The 14513-nt window shown below is 43.9% G+C and overlaps 2 pseudogenes; one reads left to right on the top strand and one right to left on the bottom strand.

Moving 5' to 3' along the window:
• Positions 1-12711: 12711 nt before the first annotated feature.
• On the bottom strand, positions 12712-14081 carry LOC122908448 (annotated as a pseudogene).
• A 75-nt stretch (positions 14082-14156) lies between these two features.
• Positions 14157-14513, top strand: part of LOC122908382 — a 62962-nt pseudogene continuing 62605 nt past the window's right edge.

The raw sequence follows: 14513 nt of genomic DNA, 5'->3' as shown, positions 1-14513 counted from the left end.
GACATTAGTTTTTTAATAGAACTGTCTCTAACTTGAAGCAAGGTAGCACACGAAGCAATGAGTTTAGAATTTATATCTTTGAATCAGTGCTTGATGACTTTTGTGCTTCTTTGCATGTCCCCCTTGTGAATCAATAGCATCCCATTCTAGATTGGAACGCTATTTTGAGTTTGGTGATTTGAATTGAACCCCAAGATCTTGTGATCAAGATCAACCTTGGGGCAAACAAATTAAGTTTCTAAACCTCCAGAGCAAAGGGTTCAACCTCACAAAGGTCAGGCTGAAACAGTTCAACATGCCTTTATCCATTCTTCAATGCATCGGTCTTACAGATTTCAGCCAACGCCTGAGTCACCACCTGATTTTATTCATCTTGATCAGTTTCAGGCTTGGACCTCTTGTCTTCTCATCATCTCAGATCTCTTCCCTGATATCTCGTGTTCTCCCATACCTTAAATCACATACATGCCAATGGCCCCCCAATCCACATCTCCTGCTTCCAACTCTCTTGAATTCCAGGATGGTATTTCTACTGATGTCAGCATCCCTACTGTGGTATCCTAGGAACACTGCCAACTCAGTGTTTCCCAAACTGAGTGAGATGAACCTTTCCTCAAAACTTGGTCTTCCTCCTGAAATGTTTATTTTGATTCTTAGCACCGCAGTGCTCCTGCTGCCCTACACAGAAACCTGGAATCAGCCCCAACTCAGTGCCTCCATCTGTCTCCCTCTCCCCCTGCCCCCACATACAGCCCTTCATCATGTTATGTCATTGCTACTTTCCAGATCCCACCCAGACTTCTTCATCTTCCCCTTCCACTGATAATCACTCCCTCAGGTCAGATCCTCATTCTGTTTTACCTGAACTGTCTCATGAGCTTCCAGTGGTCTTCCCACCTTCCCTATGGGGCCATGACCAAAAACAAGTCCTCCTTTTGACTGCCAGAGTTGCCTTGTCAAATCAAAAACTCATCTTGACTAAAAGCCATCCCATGTCTCATTTTCTCCAGAATTAACCTGGTGTGCTCAGGGCCACCTTCCCTACTTTGCCTCCCACTATACCTCCAACACACACACAATAGCTCTTTCTGCCCATGACCCGAGCTTTCATACCTCCATAATTTTGCACAAGCTAGAGTCTTGCCTGCACTGGAAACATGTACCACCTCACTTCACCTCCATTGAGAATCTTCTGGAACCCTCAAGCAGTCAGATTTCTCTAGAACTTCTTCTAGAACCTTTATATTAACACAGGCTTTCCTGGGCCTCTGCCGCCTGGAGGTAGAGTGGAAGTCTGTGGGTCATCTGAGTGAGTCTCTTGCTCTTACTCCTGCCAACAGAAGTTAGGCATTGGGGGTTAAGATAAACACTCTGTAGGTGGGTGTTTTTAAGGCTGAAAACACTGGTGACAATGACTCTTAACATCCCAGGCAAGGAACCCAGCCCATGGAGGACTGAGGAGTAACATGGAGTCTTATAGAGACTGGAGATGAGAATTTGCCCGGGAACCAATGGGAGCTCTTGGGCACCAAGTGGTCCTACTGTCTCGTCAGCAACTAGAGTTCATGAAGCTCATTCCAGAACTCAGTTATACTTTCTATGTCGGCTTCTCTCTGGATCTATCCATATCTACAGCTCTACCAACTGCCAAATTTCTCCCTACTCCAGTACTCTCAACAGCTGAGATTCTCATTGTCAAGCCCACCCTGGAGGTCTCTGGAAGGTCTTTAAAATGTTTCCCTCAGATCAGGTGCCCTCACTTGCACCAGCAGTTATGGTCATAGGGGCTGCAAGAGCAGAGCCCTCAGCAGTGACTGGGTCCATCATGAGCACTACAATGTCTTGGCAGGTTCCACTACCTTCATTTTGTTTGGAGAAATCCCTACTGCATCACCATGTGTCCTTGAACCACCACGATGGTCTTCCACTTCCACATTTTGTGTATTTCCTCTTTTTCCCTGTGACCCAGATGCTCGATCTGTGTATGGCTCTCTGGTCACTGCACAGACAGATGTCACTTCTGTTATGAAGGTGGTGTTCCTCTGGCCCCTGCCTTCACCATCCTGAACTCAGCTTCTGCGCTCGCTATTGTTAGCTTGGTCTACAGCCATGTCTGTGTAAGAGCACAGTGTTCTTCATCCAGCTCATGTTAAACCCTCCTGAACCCTAGGGAGTTTCTAGCAGTGCCTATTATGAGGCAAATTTTTCCCTTTAATTTGCTTGTTTGCTTCCCTACAGCTCATCCACTCTGGAGGAACCTGACATATACAGGAGGTGACACCAGGAAACAATGTGACCATTACCCTCAGATGCATTCTGTCAATCCCCAGCCAGTATCCCAAACCAGGTTGTGCATTTCTACACTCTCTCCTCAAGGTGAGTTCTTTTTCCTTGGAGGACATCACCTAGCAAGTGAATTGCATATAAATCTTAGCATGAGGATAAATCATCAGTTAATTTGTCCACGCACTCATTGTCTGTCCCGAGAAGCTCATCAAACCCCCATAACTTATGACATTAGCCCCCAATGGCACACCTACCACCCCCCCTAACTGTGGTCCTGAGTAGGTAGGTACTCAGAGCCCAAGTCCTCGCCCTTACTCTAAGGATATACACCTCCGATTATCCTAACACTTGCCATGTCCCATTAATAATTATCTGGGAGAGAAGGAAACCAATATTTACTGATACCTGGTATGACCCAGATTTTTGTATTAGATGCTTTACATACATGACGTTATTTAATCTTCATGCCCACCTTTGGTGAGGGGGATACCTCCCTTCATTTTACACGTAAGGAAATAGCTCCAAGAAGTGACAGGTCCTGTCACAAGACCACAGGGCTAAAGAGGGCCAGAGCCGGAATTCATACCCAGGAGGGCCTGACTGAGCGGATTCCCCCCTCCCCACCATGCTGCCTCATCTTTATTTATGCCTGCCTCCCCCCGCTCCGCCCCCACTAACTGTGAGCTCCTCCTTGGCAGTAACTGTCTGTAATTTGTCATTGTATCTCCCCTGCATCTGTCACACTCTAAGTAGGGGCTCAAACAACACTTTCCAAGCAAAGATGGAAGGGAAGGAGGAAGGGAGGACGGAAAAGCAACAGCCACAGATTTTGGCTTGCACTTCGTAAGCACTTAATAGATGTTTATGAATGGATACCAAGTTGGAGAGAAGCCCTCAAAGCTTTCCCCGAGGCAACCGGGTGATCTGATTGGCGGGACTCAATTTATCAGCCTCCTCCAGGCAAGCCTGTGAAACAGAGCAGGAATGACGGGGGGCTGGAGCTAATGCAATTTCAGATGAATCCATTAGAGTCGGGTCCCTGGACTGTTGGAAACTGGGACGCAGAATTAAAGTGCCCTTTATAATTTATACTCGAATGCAAGTGGCATGTGGAAAGTGGAGCCCTTACTTTATATTCTGAAGCTTTTTCCTCTGGCCCTGGAACTGGTTATCAAATGACGAGGGGTTCCACAAGGGAAGAAAGCTGGGGATGATTTAGGAGCCGTCAGCCTCGTCCCAGAGCCAGGTGAGCTGACCTGTAGAGCTCCGCACCCATCTTTCAAGTTTATGATTATACTGTGTGGGTAACGGGAGGCAGGAGAGAGGAGGCGGGCAGAGGAGGGGAGCGCCTGTCGGATGAGAAGCTGTCAGGTTCGAGAGAGCGTGCAGACAGGCTGGGAGTCTATTTCACGGTGGCCCTCGACCCTGTCACTGAGACACTGTAATCAATAAATCATGGCATACGAAGGTATCGATGTTTCCAGAGCCTCTGTGTAAGAGGGGTCAGCTGGGAAAATAGGAAGTTTGCATCCACGGAGCTCTCTTACTTAGCATTCATGAAAAGATAAAAAGGATATTTCAGGAATTGGTGCTTGGAGCAGAAGTGGAGGGAGAGGGAGAGGGAGCACGTGAGACCACATTTTAAATTTACACCATTATCTTATCTTTGGGAAGAAATCTGCGGAATGAAAGTAAAGACTAGTGAGACAGATCTCCATCTCTTAAGACCGCATGGACTTTAGGATCCTAGGATTTTAGAGTCAGAAGGGACCTTTTGTGCAGCTCCCTGATGGTGTAGAAGAGAGGCGCTGGGATGCACAGGGATCTCGCTTGCAATAGTGAGAAGCAGAGTCCAGGCCACACCACGGTTACCGGAGGCCCGCTGCGATCCTGGAGGAGCAGATTCTACCAGTATCTCAGGATTCAGCGTCCTCCAGAAAATCAGTATAATAACCATACCTTGTCTTTTCCATTCATCAAAGAACATTTTTAAAAATAACCTTCAAATGAGATAACACGTTGGATGAATATGTTTTGCAGGTTATAAATCCTGTAAGGTACTATAAACCTCCGAGTAATCAGAAGCACCATTACATTGTTGGCATTAAAAACCATTTACCCTGGGGCGCCTGGGTGGCTCAGTCAGTTAAGGGCCTGTCTTTGGCTCAGGTCATGATCTCAGGGTCCTAGGATGGAGCCCCATGTCTGGCTTCCTGCTCAGCAGGGAGCCTGCTTCTCCCACTCCATCTGCCTGCCACTCCCTCCGCTTGCTCTCTCTCTCTCTCTCTCTGTCACATAAATAAATAAAATATTTAAAAAAAAAAAACATTTCCCTCTATTATATTGTCATTGTAAATAACAAAGACACATTTTCTTTCTTTGCAGGTGACTTTTTGGTTGACACTTCCTTTTTAACCCTTGAGTAACAATTCCTGTAAGTTTTCTTTACAAACTCTTCTTTCTCATTATACAAAGTAATATATGCTTATTATAGATAATTTTCAAAATACCAAAATCCATAGAAAAAATGTCACCCATGGTCCCCCAAACCAGAGAGAGTCACCATTAATCTTTTGACATAGAACCTTCTGAATGCTCCCTCTGCATATTTTAACAGAATTACAATGGTATCAAACGGAATATTCTATTTCTTGATGTTTTTCATTTAACATTGTAAAACATGTTTTCCCATATCATTAAAAACTTTATAAAATGTCTTAATGGTTGTATAGTATTTTTCCCCTACGGATATATCATAGTCTACTTAATCATTCTTCCTTATTAGCGACAAGGTGGTTTCCTTTTGTAAGATAAATGTAATGCAACAACTAATTATGAATAAAGCTGTTCTGCAGCTCACTCTAAACATTTTAGGATAGATTATTAGAAATAGAAACCCTGGGGCGCCTGGGTGGCCCAGTCGGTTAAGCATCCATCTCTTGGGTTTGGCTCAGGTCGTGATATCAGGGTCTTGAGATCCAGGCCTGTGTCCGGCTCTGTGCTCAGCCAGGAGTTTGCTAGAGAGTCTCTCTCTCTCTCAATCTCTCTCTCTCTCCCTCTGCCCCTTCCCCCACCATGTGCGCTCCCCCTCTCTCTAAAAAAGAAAGAAAGAAAGAAAGAAAGAAAGAAAGAAAGAAAAGAAGTAGGAATCCTGAGACTATAAATGTTTAAGGCTTTGATACATTTTTAATTACTTTCAAGATTTTATTGGGGCGCCTGGGTGGCTCTGTGGGTTAAACATCTGCCTTTGACTCAGGTTGTGATCTCAGGATCCTGGGATGGAGCCCCGCATCGGGCTCTCTGCTCAGCAGGGAGTCTGCTTCTCCCTCTTTGTCTCCCTTTACCACCTCCCCTTGCTCGTTTTCTCTCTCTGTAGCAAATCAATAAAAATCTTAAAAAGAAAAAAAAGATTTTATCAAGTCACCCCTGCCTGTCGGGATGGCAGTAACAAATGACAACAAGCTAAGTGGCTAAAACAACCAAAGTTTATTCTCTCACATTTCTGAAGTCAAGGTGTCAGCAGCACCCTGTTCCCTCTGAAGTCTCCAGGGAAGAATATGTTCTGGAATCTTCTACCTTCTGGTGGTTGCCAGCAGTCTTTGGGGTTCCTCAGTTTACGGCAACGTAACTGCCATCTCGGCCTCCCTTTCTTACAGCCTTCCCCTCTGAGATCCTGCATGCTCCCAAATCTCTCTCATAAGGACATGTCTTTGGACTTGGGGCTTGTCCTACTTCATTAAAACCTCATCTTAACTTGACTGTATCTGCAAAAACCCTATTTCCAAATAAGATCACATTCACAGTTTACTGGGGATTAGGAGGACTCAGTTCAACCCACAATCCATCTCACGTAGCCCCCAGCAGTATCTCGCTTCATATTTTAATTGCTTTATGTATACCCTCAAAACAGAAATAGATTTCCATAAAGATCTTCACCAATGTTGAGCATGGTGGAAAGATATGACTTTTCAGGGTTGTTGTTTTTTTTTAGATTACAGTCTTTTTTATATAAGCCAGCTTGATGTTTATGTAAATTTTGGAAACAGCACTGATTTGCTTTTGGTGTTGACCTGTATGCCAGGTCTTCCCAGACCCTTAGGGAAGCAGTCTATGAGGAGCCATCTGAAGACAGGAAGCTCACAAGCTCAGTAATGAAACAAACCTGCATTCAAATCCCAGCTCTGCACTTGGCCCTGTGTCACCTTGACCATGCACTTTGTCTCTCTCGGCCTCCATACGTGGAAGGATCAAGCACTTAGGCCAGCACATGGTAATTACTCAGTACCTGTTGACTGTGGTTATTCATGTTTGCTCATGTGGTCATTAATGGTATTATTATAATCTTGCTGCTGAGTCTTCTCAGTTTGTGTCCTAGGGTTCTGTCCCCGCAGCGAGGCATGCCGTGTCTGCACACTGTTCCTGGAACACAAGCATTTCCTGTCTGACTCTGACTCTCGGCCACCCCACCATTTATCATCTGGGTTCCCGATGCACTTTGCATGCCTGGATTCTCACCTCGATATCTTTGGGTCCCCTGCAGGGCCTTGTTTTTCTTCACCAGATCTTCCCCCCTCATGTCAGTGGGTGTCCTCTGCTACAGAAACAAGCCTAGGCAGTTTAGTTTCCACCTTGTGCCCAGTCGCATTTCAGTATTCCAAACCCAACCTGCATATCCAGAACTTGCTTTGTGTATAAGGCCTCCTGCCCAGACATCAGATGCTACTTAGCATTTCCCTTCAGCCCAGCCTTCTCTTCCAATCACTATGGCACACTGTGATTTTCCAAAACTTGATGACCTTTTCTGGACAACACCAGGCCCAGCTGCTTTCTCTGAGCCTGTTCAGTCTCTTCCCTGTTCAAGTTCTGGTTTCAAGAATTGACTTTGCCAAGATCATCCACATTCCTGGTTTTGAAAAGATTCTCCAGTACCATCTGCAAGAATTCCTGGAATAAAAAAAACCCAAGTGATGTTTCCCCCAAATTGAGCAGTTTTCTGCTCCTCAATTACTTTCCAGTCAACAGAATCAGTCATGGGGAATGGAAGGGAAGAGAGGGAACGGTCAACTTTTAAAGAGGTCTGGGGCCATGGATAATGCATACATTCTCTCCCATTTCTGATCGAGTAGCAAATTACTTACTCCACTTAACAAGGTGAGGGAATCTCAAAACTCATCTACACATATTTTATCATGTGTATTTATGTTACTTTGGGGTGCCTGCTTACCGTAGTTATGGTCAAATCCATTAATGATGAATTTTATCTCTTCTTAATGTCAGAGCCATCTGCTTGACCTCCCATCATGCATATTCATGGTGTCATTAACAGCGAGGTCATGCCCCTCCAGTCAGCAGGCATAGAACAATGGGTCCTCCATGACCTGGAGTTGCATGGTAAAATATTACACTTTAAATGATGTTTCACACTAGGTAAGACTTAGTCCCATGAGTCAGATATAGCCTCTTTGCCCTACATCACTATAAGTTCTCCTAAATGTTGCCAGATGTCTTCAAGCTGGCAGGCACTGGCGCCTTCCTTGTTGTCCTCTCCAGGACAAACCTCTTAATTCAAGAACAGCCAGAGTTTTAATGGATGCTTAGAAATGCCAAGACTTGGGTTCTAATGAAGGCATATGTCTAGAGTCAAGATAAAAGATGCCATACTGGATCTGATATAGTTTCTCCGGTTGTGTAGCCCATTGACGTGAATTTTAACTCATAGTTATCCATGTTATATTACGTGCCTGCAGATAGACCTACATACACACCCAGGCCTACTGAAAAGCCCCTGTGTGTCTTTCCCATACTCAAACTCACAAACTGGCAGTCGTGCTGCTCAAGGTCTTCACCTTATCTTAATTTATCAGGAAGGGGGGGTGACACAGCCCTAAGAGTGGGAGACCTTTTGCTCTGGGGCCTTAAAGTCCCTCCATCTTTCTAATCATAAAAGGGTTTTGGGACCTTCCCAGGGTTGCAAACAATATCCTAGTGGTTTCTGGTGGTTGCCAGCAATCTTTGGGGTTCCTCGGTTTACGGCTTTGCATACGAGATGGCGCTGAGATCAAGTTCAGTTTTTTGGTTCAGGTTTGGGTTTTTTATTTTGTTTTTTTAAGTAGACTCCACACCCAGCATGGAGGCCAACATGGGGCTCAAACTCATGAAGCTGAGATAAAAACTTAAGCTGAGATCAAGAGTTGTATGCTTAACCATCTGAGCCACCCAAGTTGCCCCTCAAGCACTGTTTAAGAAGATAAATTCTAGAATTCTGGGATGGAATTCTAGAAAACTGGGAGTTTATCTATTGTTACTATAGTTGCTTAATTCTTAAAGGATAGCCTCTCGTGGGAAACCAGCCACCATGGGATATTCACATGATGGAAGAAATGATAAGCTGATGAAGGAATGTAAGACAGTTGGGAACCAATTTAGAATCCCTCTTGATCTGACTGAGGTTAACAGCTAAGATTTGATCACTTAAAGAACACTTATTTTTAAGGGGCGCCCATTTGGCTCTGTTGCTGGAGCATGTGACTCGACCTCACGGTTGTGAGTTTGAGCCCCACACTGAGTGTAGAGATGACTTAAAAATCTTTCTTAAAAAGAACATTTTTATTGCCCGAAAAGAAAATGAGTATGTGCTAAAGCATAAATGATCAAGAAAAGTCTTATTCACAGAACTTAACAGAACTGCTTGGTGCCTGTGAATTATTTGCTACAATCATGGAAAGGGGGAGAGGCTGGTCATAAAGTGAAGAAAGCTGAGCTCTTCACTCTGCAGAGGATACAGATCTCAGAGCTGAGCTACACAGTAAAATCAGCTCATGATTTGGTCTTAGAGGTCTGAGACTGGGACTGACTCAGGGCTGTAGCCTGACATCAAAGGGCATTTTGCTCCTTCCCAGCACGCTGATGGCCTCCTAATCTGGTCACCTTTCACACCCCTCTCTTGGGGCGGTCTGTCTGGCCCTAATCCCACGGCTCTCAAGAGCTGGAATGTTGCTCTGCTAAACAGTGGGGGCAACTAGTTGTCATTCACTATAAAGTGGGAAAATTACTTTCTCATACTCCTGGGCCTCTCAGTAAGGGTGGCAAAATGAAACATGAGTTTCACTCTGCTTCTAAATAAATAAAAGCCTATTAGCCCACAATTTTTTTTAAGGCCACAACTCTTAATAACATCTTTTTCTACATCTTCTCTCCCGACCAGGAATGGAGACTACTTTAATCTTCCCTTTCCTTGAAACCAGCATCCTTTCTTTTATTCTCAGGGATGGATGTTCCTTATGTCAGAGAACTGTGGTCATGGGGAGTTATCTTTATCTTCATATTTTCAATAACTAGTGTGCATTCACTTAGCTATTGCACATGCAGGACTTTGAAACATGTGTGGCCAATCCTAATAGTCTTCCCTGATTTATTCATTTGATCTCTTAGCCAACATTTCTACAACTCTCTCATGGTGCTGTTTGGCTTACAGATTCAGAGCTACAGATATACCATGGGTACCCTCAAAAAAGTGAGATTCAGACAGAAAGAGGAGGGGTAGAAAAGTTTAAGATAAGTCAGGAAGATTAGCTACCAGATATGCAATATAATTTCAGAAGTTGTAGAAACTTTATGAGAGCCTCAATGAAAGGTCTGAAATTCCTAGATGTTCATCAAGATATTTAATACTACAAAAATAAAGCAAATTCCCCGAAGGGATTTGGAAGGGAAAAAAGGGACAAGTTGCCCAAATAAAAACAAAAATTAGATTCCACAGTGTTGCTTAGGAGATTTTGAGAAGAAAATATTATAACCCAAGAATTCCATTCTCAGTCAAATAGCATATATAACACAGATATGACCTTCAGCTAAATTTGAATTTCAGATAAATAATGTATATGTTTTTAGGATAATTATGTCCCATGTAATATTTGGTACATACTTATCCTAAAAACATATTTATTGTTTATCTGAAATTCAAGTTTAAGTGAGATCTTGTATTTTACCTGCCAACTCTGATATAAAAAATATTTATCTTTCAGACATTAAATAACTATAGGACTTACCACATTGCATTGTTTTCTGTAATAATGACTAAAGATATTCACAAAGTACATAAAAATTTGCATAAGAGAGTCATGATTTAAGGGGGTTAAGGACTAGCAGTGACCACTCAAACTAAATTCAAGAAACCAACATAAATATGGTTAACAGTCTAGGAGAAACTACATAGTACTAAAACGTAATCATGTATAAGGAATGGAAATCCTAACAATCTGGAACCTCTAACTGTCCCAAGAACTGGATGCAGTTGATGGCTGGGGATGAAGGTTTTGCCTATCCAGAGCACATTTCACACCAGGTAGCAAGGTTACAAGGAGGAATTATAACACACCTTATTTTGCAGAGTGCTGTTGCACATACTATGCCATTTTGTTCTCCCATAGTCCTGGCACAGTTGAGAGAATTAATAATAAGGCAGGCAAGCACACATTTCTCACCTACAACCATTGGAAGATGAGGCCAGGAGAAGGTGAATGGATCACCCCATGTTTAACTCCTCATAAGTAGCAGGTTCTTATCTTCAAGTTCAGTGGGTTATTCCAAGCCAAAGTGAGATACCCTCTTGGGGTTAGCCAACCCTCAAATCCAGCTTGTTGTTACCTAAGAGGTCTAAGAAGCCACTCCCACTCGATAAATATTTGTTGACTAATGAACATTTTCTTTGTCTGCTCAAGTGTTTATCGAGTGAGTTCCATGTACCCAAGAGGTATGTAGAAATAGTATGAAATATGACCTCTGTCTTTCAGGTTTAAAATCTACTTAGAGGGGTGCCTAGTGGCTCAGTCAGTTAAACATACAATTCTTGATTTTGGCTTAGGTCATGATCTTGGGGTCCTGGGGAGAGCCCCACATCACAACAGGCTCTGTACTCAATGGGGAGTCTGCTTCTCTCCCTCTCCCTCTGCCCCCCCACTTGTGTGTGCTTCCTCTCTCTCTCTCTCTCAATCTCTCTCTCAAATAGATAAATTAATCTTTTTTAAAAAATCTACTTAAAAGACCAACACACGTGGGTCAAGACTACAGGGAAGGGCTGTATTTCTAAGCCCAAACATTACAAAATAGTATTAACAGAATAATTCTAATTTTTCTAATTTGTGTATTTTTAGTTATGCTGAGGAAGAAAACCCTGGATATAAACTACATCTTTGTGATTTTCTACATTTCCCAATTTTTTACAGTGGATAAGAAAGACACATCAAGAAAAAATATCTTGTTTTGTTGTTTTTAAAGAAGATATTTTTCAGAAGAACAGAACTTAGAAATGTAGCCTTCTAAAAAAGTTGTAGGTGATTCTAGAGCTGCCTTCTCTGCCATGTGGCTCATGCAAATTTCCATGTGGTGTATTTCACTCCATATTTTGAAGGCTTGATATAAGAAAGAAAAGTAAGATGTCTTAATGTTAATATTGATTTTTACAAGTTGAAATGGTAATGTTTGGGATATATTGGGTTACATAAAATAAAATTAATCTCACTTGCTTCTTTTTACCTTTTAAAATATGATTACTAGAAAAAAAATTAAGGAGTAAAAGGTATTTTAATAAGTTGATGCTGTATTACTGTTTCATTTCTCAGAAAAATTGCAAAGATATCAGGGACAAATCAAACTTGGCATGCCAGTTAAAAAAAGGACAGCATAACTACCTAAGATATGCAAGGCTAAGAGCTACTGCCTGACCTGCAGCACACAGCAACCCTTTTCCCAAGATTGTCCTAGGCCTATCCAGAGCACCAGTATCATAGACACAAAAGGGTCATTCCTGGGTGGTCTTTACCCAGGAAGAAAGATGGAGGCAACTTAACACAAGATTTTTTAAGGATACACTCAAATGAAAATGTCTAAGAGAAAATGTCTTCCTTAGGACACAAAGGGAAAATATAATGGGTATAACAGAGCTGTACGTATGTTGTCCGTGACCTCTGTGGACATTTGCCTGAATCCCACCTGCATATGAATGGGGCAACAGGGCTGAGTTCATTGGGGGATGTGTGTTTTTGTGGTGTATGTGGCAGTGTCTCTGGGGTTGGGGGCTATAAAAATGAGAAAGCAAATAGAACAGGATGGACAAAGAACAGAATAATCAAGATTAATGGGGGCTCTAACTAGATCTATTTTGTCATGGTTCCCCCCACCCCCCAGGCCCTCCACAATCACAGAGACTTCGGGAATATGCCACACAGAATCAATTAGTTCAAAGACAGGCCACATGGAACTGATTTGTTAAATATCACCCCTCCTTTACCCTCAGCCTCCAGCAGCCTCCCTTAGAGTGACAGAGGCAAGGAAGACCTAACGACTGGGAGGAATCCCCAACAATTTTCCAGGGAAGAAGTCAGGCTAGTCCAAAAGCAGTTCTTCTTTTAGGGTTTTTGGGAAACCTCAGACACTGGAATTTTTATTAGTATTGGCAATGTTTGGAGTAAATTCAGCTCCAGGAGCTGCACGGTTGAACACAACAGGGGTTCCACCAATTGCCCCAATTCCTTCCACTGTAGCAACTTGGCCAAAGGGTTCAGTGGTTGGTGGAGTCGATCCCAAGGTTCCTTCTGGCATCGTAGTGGCAGGTCCTGGAGGAGCTGGGGTACCAGCTGGCACTGGAGCAGGGGCATGGCGCCTCTGTTGTTGATGCCCATAGCACCTCCCTTAGCCATCCGGTCCACCGTGTCTTCTGTTCTCTTGCCTCAGTGCATGTTCCCTTGAATCCTTCTTACCATTGCCACAGCTCTTCCTCATGCACCTACGCTCAAAATCCTGTCTGAGCTCCAGTTGTTTTCCTTTCTGCACTTCTTGGTTGAGCAACATTTCCATTCTCCAAAGTTGTTCTCGTTGCCTCGTCAAATCCTGTCTCATTAACATGACCTGGTGCTCATGGTGAGTGGCCTCCATCTCCACCTCCAGCTTCTCACCAGCTTCCCTGATGTTGTGGTCTGCTTGGTCCTGCTGCTTTTCCATCTCAGTGAGTGTCCTCCAGCTCCTGGTATACTCGTACTCCAAGGAGCCAGGCTGTGCAAATCTGGGCGGCTGCTCTCGCTCCTCGTGAAATTGCTGGTTCTTTATCACCAGCTTCTCTGGAAGTCCTCTTCATCATCCAACCAGTCCATGGGCTCCACAGTCACGGGCCTGGGAAATGTGATTAGCAGGAAGGCACCTTCCCTGCACCTGTCCAGAATCTTCTGAACTAGTGGCTTCCCTGCGAGTTCAACAACGTCTTTTCTTGAGTGCCTTTCTTAATCACCCACGATGACTTCAGATGGCCTTTTCCATTTGGCCAAACACAGAAAAGGCTTCGTCCCCTAGCTCATTAGCAACATACTGAAGAAGGTTTCGGTCTGTGAGGGAATGCACTGGGGCATGCAAAGCACACGTGCTGTGGCTTTCAACGGAGTGGCATGTTGTCCAGCTCTGCTCTGGCAATTTCTGCTGTGGTTCCTGTTCCCAAGCAGATAAAGCCAAAGCTCTACTCTGTGAATGCAGACTTCGCCTGCCTTCCCTTCTGTCTCAAACAGTTTCCTCATCAACTCAGTGATGTCATGAGGAAGATTGCCCACAAACCGCCAGCTATGAAGGTCTTCTGGTTTCCTAAAATTCTTCAGGTCAAGAGTCAAGCCTTCATTTGAGCTTCTGGGATGATGCCCATTGGCAGGTACTGGTAGCCATGGTGGCTGCTGCTGGTGACGCTGCTGGTGCTGTTGATGCTTCATTGGAATATGGTTTTGCTTCCCCAAGTTAAAGGTTTTATTGCTCTGCATCTCTGCACCTCTCTACCAACTCCTCTGCCCTCAGAGTAACAGCAGTGCTACACAGCCTCTACCATCCCTAGAGTGATGACTAGAAAATTGCACGACAATTTTGACATGCATGGCTTGCATTGGTTTTCACATATTTCTATGGAACAGTGGGGCTCTACACAGACCTTCTACATGGGAATTGGATATTGTAGAAAATGCTACAGATGTACCATTGGGGGTCCACACAGCCCCAGGAAGTTCTACCTGGGCATGCTACCAAAACAGTGAGTTATTTCTATTTAAAATCAGGGGAGGGACATCTGGGTGGCACAGCTGGTTGGTTAAGTGTCTGACTCTTGGTTTCAGCTCGGGTCTGATCTCAGTGTCATGGGATCGGGGCTCTGCACTCAGCTCTCTCCTTTGTCATCTGCCCTCCTACATGCCCCCCACCCC

Source organism: Neovison vison, chromosome 1 (genome assembly GCF_020171115.1).
Source record: "Neovison vison isolate M4711 chromosome 1, ASM_NN_V1, whole genome shotgun sequence".
NCBI lineage: Eukaryota > Metazoa > Chordata > Mammalia > Carnivora > Mustelidae > Neogale > Neogale vison.
This window is presented reverse-complemented; position numbering and strand designations above follow the sequence as displayed.